The sequence below is a fragment of the Monodelphis domestica genome, chromosome 2 (genome assembly GCF_027887165.1).
Source record: "Monodelphis domestica isolate mMonDom1 chromosome 2, mMonDom1.pri, whole genome shotgun sequence".
Taxonomy (NCBI): domain Eukaryota; kingdom Metazoa; phylum Chordata; class Mammalia; order Didelphimorphia; family Didelphidae; genus Monodelphis; species Monodelphis domestica.
In genome coordinates this window covers 169,301,072-169,308,577 of record NC_077228.1, presented here as the reverse complement: position 1 = coordinate 169,308,577, position 7,506 = coordinate 169,301,072, and the positions used below count along the sequence as shown (strand labels likewise).

The 7,506-nt window shown below is 45.8% G+C and overlaps 1 protein-coding gene across 1 annotated transcript in view; it reads left to right on the top strand.

The window, feature by feature from the left end:
- Positions 1-328: 328 nt before the first annotated feature.
- PEAR1 (platelet endothelial aggregation receptor 1) overlaps positions 329-7,506 on the top strand; it is a 46,303-nt gene continuing 39,125 nt past the window's right edge. The window contains 1 exon segment of the mRNA XM_056814646.1: positions 329-480. The gene's annotated coding sequence lies outside the window, so the exon portion shown is untranslated.

Genomic DNA, 7,506 nt, shown 5'->3' with positions numbered 1-7,506 from the left:
ATCTATCTATCTATCTATCTATCTATCTATCTATCTATCTATCTTTCTTTCTTTCTTTCTTTCTTTCTTTCTTTCTTTCTTTCTTTCTTTCTTTCTTTCTTTCTTTCTTTCTTTCTTTCTTTCTTTCTTTCTTTCTTTCTTTCTTTCTTTCTTTCTTAATGCCTTTGCATCGGTCTCTTTTCTGTCTATGTCTCTCTTTTCCCTCCCATTCCCTCCTCCCCTCTCCCCTCCATACTGCTTCGCAGTTTCCTTGTCAAAACTTCCTGCCTTGTCGAGGGCCAGAGTTCCCACCCCTTTCCTGCCCCCCTCCCCATACCGCGCCCTGCTCTCCTCCCGCCTCCCCCGGGCTGCTCCCACAGTCGGGCTTGGGCTCAGCCAGGACATCCTTGGCCCCCTTTGCCCCGGCTCCTGGACTCTCTATTCCCCAACTTCCCCAAAGACCTAACCCTAGTTAAGCAAGAGATCCGAAGCCTGCATCAGGTGAGTGATCCTTTTGGTGCTGGGGTTTGGGAAGAGGTTGGGCTTGGAGTATCCCACATCAGAGACAAGTGACCTAAAGCCTCAAGCAGGTGAGTGATCCTTTTGGTGCCGGGAGCAAGGAGGAGGCTGGGATGAGGGCACCCTTCATCAGAAGACAGGAGACAGCCAGGGTAGGAGGCTTGGGTGGCTCTGCCCAGGGAAAAGATTCATGGGTGCTACAAATATGTTCTCCTAAACTGGAAGCCCTCTCTCTCCCACTAGGAATTAGGATCACAAAGGGAAGGAAGGGAGACAGACAGACAGACGGAGAGATCAGGAAAATGCCTGAGAGAGGGCAGGGGCTTGGGGAACACTGTGGGAAGAGAGAGGCAGGGCTAGGGGGCTTTTTGTACTTGTAGTCAATAATGGCTCTGCATGTAAATGACATGCAAATAAGTATCTTTGGAAGTTCACAGTTGGGGGCTTTTGTAGCTGAACCCCAGAGCTTCTGGATTCCCCTCCTTCCCTGTCTTTACTCATCATAAAGTAAAAAAGGGACCCCCTTCAAGCCCCCACCTAAAATCACTCTAATCCAACTCTCCCTCCATTCTGGAGGATCTTCCCCCAATCTGTTCCTTATGTCTGTTTCCCAAAACCTGGAAGAAGTTTGTTCCTGGGCCCTGGGAGCAATGAAGTGGTGGAATAGGAAGAAAGAGGAACTGAGGTGCTGAGAAGAAAAGGAACCTTGATATTCTGGTCCTTCATTCCTGCATTTCCCTAGCTATGGAGTCCAGGGAAAGACAGAGGGGAGTGGGGACAAAATTCAGGCATCTTAAGCCCCATATATGCACTCCTGGGAGTAAACTGAGGTTTGAAGGAGAGGGCTGAGGATCTGAGCATTCTTGTCCCCAGTCATGGGGCACAAACCTGAGTGACTGAGGAGCAGGTGAGGTGAGGAGGAGAAGGGCCAGAAGAAGGTCTTCTTCCTTATTAGATTGTGAGCTCCTGGAGGACAGGGACCAGTTTGCCTTTTTTGTTTTTGTATCCTCAGCACTTAGCCCATTGCCTGGCACACAATAGGCACTTAGAATGTTTCTTGAATTGAGCTAAATTGAGTTCAGACTCCTAATTCTTCCTTGTGACTGGTCTGCTGACCATTTCCAAGCTCCTCCTTCTCCAGTCCATTCCTTGGTTTAACTTCCCAATGCTCTGAGCTAACCGTTTAAGGACTGCTTCTTTCTGGCGGGGTTGGGTTCTGACCCCTGGTCCCTGAGGACTGGGAACAGCCTGTGCTGGACAGAAGTTCCCAGGCTCTGGGGGAAGGGGAGTCCTGGGTATGGACCTCCTATTCTAAGATTTGGTACTAGATCCTTGGATTTCACCTCCCCCTACTTATTTGTAATAGTAGAGAAGGAGATGATAGAAAGCTGGAAAGGGCAAGTCATCCATCCCCCTGCCTCTGATCAAACACATCCTAGACCCATAATTATTGTGTATGTGTCTGTAAGTAGGAGAGTGGGGGTTTCCTCTCCTCCAAACCAACCCCATCTACTTCTGGATCTCTCATCCCCAACTACTGGGAAGTTCTTCCCATAATCTAACTTCCTCTCCTATCTATTGTCATTTGGGCTGTTTATTGAGTTGTCTTCTGGGATGGCTAGAAACTAGGATAACAGGGCTTGTCCTTCCCTTCCTCCTTTCCAGGGAGATGAGGAATGGGGTGGAGAAGGGGGTGTGTATGTGTATGTGTGTGGGAATGTTGGTATTTGATTCCCCTCCTCTCCTATCAGACTCTCCCAGAAAAGGAAACTTTCTCCATCCCGGACAGCTCTGTCCACCAATCGGAAACCTGGAGTCTGATAGAGCTTTGTGGTCTTGTTTTCCCCATGCCCTCCCAGTTTTAGGGAATAGAGGCTATGGCCTGACTAGGGGTGGGGTGAGGGTGGGAAGATAAAAGGACTAGAAAGGCTAGATTTAGAGCAGGCATGGCCTTCAGCTGAAGCAACTCTTATATACTAAAGTACCACTTCCTATTTTCTTTTCCATTCACCTGCCATAGAAATTGAAATTCTGCCATTAGCCAAATCCACATACCTCCAAGGTTAAGATCTAGAAGGCTTGAAAAGAAATTAGCATAGGTTATCTTGGAGAGACTGGTCTGGCCCCTTAGTTCTAATTGGTGAGTCAGGTCAGCTCCTAGTCCCTGGCACAAAACTAAGGGAATAGAAAAGAAAAGGGACAAAGTTTGGGGCTATATTGGGGAGGGCAGTAGAATAAGAGACAGGGGCAGAATGAAGGCTGAGACAAGAGACTTAAAGAATGCAGAGAAGTACAGAGGCAGACAGAGAAGCCAGAGAGGAGATAGAGAGAGAGTACAAAGAGATTTCGAGAACAACAACAAAAAGAGAATAAAGAGACAGACAGACAGACAGATAGACAGAAAGAAAGAAAAGATAGAAAGATAGATGGACAGATGGATAGTTGGATGGATGCATAGATAGATAAATGCCAGAGAGGAGACAGGAAGAAGGAATTCAGAGAAGGCAGAGAGATTGAAAGGACAAAGAGACAGAAAAAGACTGAGCCCAGAGAGCAAATGAAATGAGGAGACAGCAGAGAGAGGACAAAAACAAAGAGAGACACACAGACAAAAGAAGGTAAGAAATAAAAGAGGATAGATACCGAGACCAAAGAAACAAAGATAAGAGAGCACATAGAGAAATCAACAGAAAGAGTACAAAAGGAGGAAAAGACAAACTAGGGGAAGATAGGCAGGAGAGAAGATGAGACAAAGAGAGGACAGAGAGCTTAGACAGGGATAGAGAGGACAAAGATATACCCAGAGAGAATAAAGAGGGTGACCAAGAAAGCCCAAAAAGCTTGCAAGGGGAAGAGAAGATAAGAAACCGAGAGCAGAAAGAGCACACAGAGAGACATTAAAAAAAAAAAAAGATTCAAGGATAAAACTGGGAAAGAGAAACCCAGATAGGGGTTTAGGGGACAAGGCATAAATAGCTACTGAGGCAGACACATACGGAGACATCAAAGAGACAAAAGGTTAAGGGAAAGAAAGGGGAAGAGGGTGAGAGTGCCTTGGGTCCTCTGGGTCCTCCTCCTCCTCCTTGTACATCAGTCTTCACTCTTCCCTGGGCCAAAGTTCACATAGTGATTCCTGACCGTGGAAGTGTGTGGGGAAGGCCTTGTAGAATGGACAATAAGGGACTAGGGTGTCTGGGATTAGCAGGATGGAGAGATGGGAGGGGGCTGTGACTAGCCTGCCCCCTAGGTGACTCAGTGCTTCCCCCTCCCCACCCTCACCATTGACCACTCACAACAAAGGAATTTGCAGCTGGAATATCTGACATTCCTGTGACCAGGCTGGACAGCCAGGGGTCCCCAAGGTCAGGGCAGAGGGGATATTGGTCCTTTACAATAGTTGGGAAGTACTAACTTCAACTTGACCTCTTACAACCTCAACAAAGGAGGCTGAAGAACAGCTTTTTTTTTAATAGATGAAGAAATGGGTGCACTAAAAAGTCACATAGGTATAAGTCTAAAGGGGAATCTTCTGACTCACCCCTGGCAGGACCCTCCTAAGGCCATTCCCCTGGGCTCTCTAGGCCAGTGCTCTGTGCATTAAAGGGGGTGCCCCCTCCAAAGAAATGGTTTTGGATATGCTCTAGCCCCTCTTATGGGAAACTTCTCCTGACCTCCCCAGTTGTGAAAGCTCTCTCCTGACTCAACTGATCATGGAGAATGCAGATCTGCATCTGGGGTCGCTAGTGCTGGACCTGGAGTCAGGAAGATTCATCTTCCTGAGTTCAAATCCAGCCTCAGACACTTACTAGCTGTGTCATCCTGGGCAAGTCGCTTAACCCTTTTGGCATCTGTTTTCTCATCTGTAAAATTAACTGGAGAAAGAAATGGCAAACGCTCCCAGTATCTTTTTCAGAGAAGACCCCAACTGAGGCCACAAAGAGTAAATCATGACTGAAACAATTGAACAACAACAGAGCAGGCACTTAAAAAAAATGTCTGGTGAATTGGAACGAGTGGTGTAGATATTACCGGCTTTCAGGGGTTGAGAGGAAGTCATTCCTTCCAAATGGGGCTTTCTGGACCAAGTAATATCTGAGCTGAACTTCGAAGGGCAGGGAAGATTTCAGAAGATAGAGACTGTTTACAAGGATATTTCAGGGAACTGCGGGAGCAGAGGTAAGAATAAAAAGAGGCAAAGATGGGGAACAGCGAGCCAGACGGGCCAAAGTGGAGGATTCCTACAAGAGTTTGGTGGGAGATCAAACTTGAGTCTAGATTTTGGAATTTTTTGAAAGCTGGGCTAAGAAGTTTAGGTTTTATCTTACAGGTTGTAAGGAGCCACCATGTCTTTGACTGTGTGTCTGAGGGGCTGGGAGGCTGTAGGAAGATGGCTTGACTGCCATTCCAAAGTGAATTGCAAAGGAGATTACTCTCTAAGCCACACTCCTGCAGCCCCAGTGACCAGGAGACCAAGAGACCGAGCTCACTTGCTTTCCTTGTCTCCCTCTGCCCCCCAAAGGCTCAGCTCTCACATTTCCTGACGAGTAAACACTTGGGCTGGGGACCCTCAAGCTCTTATTTCCTGAGCTGCCCAGAAAGCTGAGGCCCGCCTCCTCTTGGTCACCACCCAGTGCTTCCTGACCATCCGGCAGCTCACACTCACACTTCCTATCCCTGTACTTGTCAGCTGGAGTCAGCTTTGTTGGCCTCACACTGATGATCTGGAACCGGGAGGAGCTTGTGGGAGGGAGAGTATAACTAATGGGAAGAACAGTTTTATGCACATAAGTGATAATAATAGCTAGCATTTATATACCACCTACTATGTGCCAGACACTGCTAAATGTTTTATAAATATCATTTCTTCTGATCCTCACAATACCCCTAGGAGGGAGAAACTATTATCGTCCCCATTTTAGAGAGGAAACTGAGGCAAATATAGATGCTATTATTATCCCCATTTTAGAGCTGAGGAAACTGAGGCAAATATAGATGCTATTATTATCCCCATTTTAGAGCTGAGGAAACTGAGGCAAATATAGATGCTATTATTATCCCCATTTTAGAGCTGAGGAAACTGAGGCAAATATAGATGCTATTATTATCCCCATTTTAGAGCTGAGGAAACTGAGGCAAATATAGTTTAAATGACTTGTACATGAGGCCAGATGTGAGCTCAGATCTTCCTGACTCTAGGCCCAGTGCTCTATCCATTGTACCACAGCTGTCTTTATATATATACCTTTATATAAGGTTTATAATTTACTTAACACATGATCTCATTTGGGCCCTACAACAGCTTTGTTCGATAGGTGCCACAAATGTCCCCATTCTATAGGAAACCAAGACCCAAATAGGTTAAATGATTTTTCCTAGTCATAGTTAACATGTTACAAATAGGATATGAACTCAAATTTTTTGGTCTTAAAATCTAGAACTTTATCTACTTACACCACCCAGTAGAGCAGTTTCCTGGTTTAGCTAAAAAAGCATTGTGAAAATGAAAAAATATATGTGTATGAACACAAGCACACAGAAGAGAAGGCAGAGTGGGAGGGGCACATTGTTGACTGTAGGAATTCATAAGTAGACCTTTAACTAAACCTTTCTGTAAATGAGGTGAGGACCCCTGAAGTTTTAATTTGTTTGGGTGTGGCAGGGAGGGGGCAGAGAGAGAGAGAGAGAGAGAGAGAGAGAGAGAGAGAGAGAGAGGGAATAGAGAGAGTTAGAGAAAGATGGAGAGACTAGGAAAGAGACAGGGAGAAAGAGACAGAGATGGGGAAGGAAAGAAAAAAAGAAAGAAAGAAAGAAAGAAAGAAAGAAAGAAAGAAAGAAAGAAAGAAAGAAAGAAAGAAAGAAAGAAAGAAAGAGAGAAAGAAAGAGAGAAAGAGAGAAAGAAAAAAGAGAGAAAGAAAGAGAGAAAGAAAGAAAGAAGGAAGGAAGGAAAGAAGGAAGGAAGGAAGGAAGGAAGAAAGGAAGGAAGGAAGGAAGGAAGAAAAAATATATATAAAGGAAGAAAAAAATAAAGGGAGAAAGGAAGGAAGGAAGAAAGAAAAGGAAAAAGGAAGAAAGAAAGGAAGGAAGAAAAAGAGGAGAAAGAAATAGGAAGAGAGAGACACAAAGATTGAGGAAAATAGAGATAAATTGGAGGAAAGACAGGGACAAAAGGGAGACAGAGATAGGGAAAAAGCACAGTCAGAAATAGAAAAACATAAGTAGGGAGAAATAAAGAATGTGGAGAGACTCAGAAAGAAACAGGGAGAATGATAAGAGAAATATAGAAATAAGGAAAAGGGAAGGGAGATTGAAGCCTAAAGATAGTCATGCCATTACCCGAAGACTCAGAATTACTATATTAGCAGGGTTGGGGTAGCAGGTGAGATGGAACCAGGCCTGGGCCCAGAATTTGGCATCTTGCCCATCTTGGCATAGTGACTCTCCTGGAGGGTGGCCCAATGCTTAGGGGGAATCAGGTTCCCTAGGGGCGCCTGGCTCCCTCCCACCCCCATTTCCTTTCTCACTGTCAGCGTCTGCGGCCCCAGCTCTGTTCCCGGATCAACTTGGGGGTTGGGGTATCTTTGGGGTAATGAGAAACAGCCTTCCTTTAGATCAGGACCTGTGAGATATGAAGGCATGGAGGGAGCTGTGGGCTGGGAAGCAGGGTTGGGGCTTCGGAGAAACAGACAGGAGAAGGAAATTGGAAAGCTCTACTTACTGTCTAGTTGTTGCAGCCCTCACTGTAAGCCAATCCTCAAACCCATTGCTGAGCAACTGAGATAGATTCCCCTACCCAGAGATTTGTTCTAGCTCTCACCCTGGAGCTCTGGAAGGATTATTAGAGAAGCCATGAAGGCAAAGGAGGGATCCAAAGGAAGGGGTTCAGAAAGACCAAGGACAGGAGAGAATTAGGAAAGGATGCTGGGCAGTAGACAATGTCTGTGGGGCAGATCTGGGGTAGATAGGTGGTAGTGGGATCTGGGGACTAGCTAGATTGCAACTTAGGGGGAC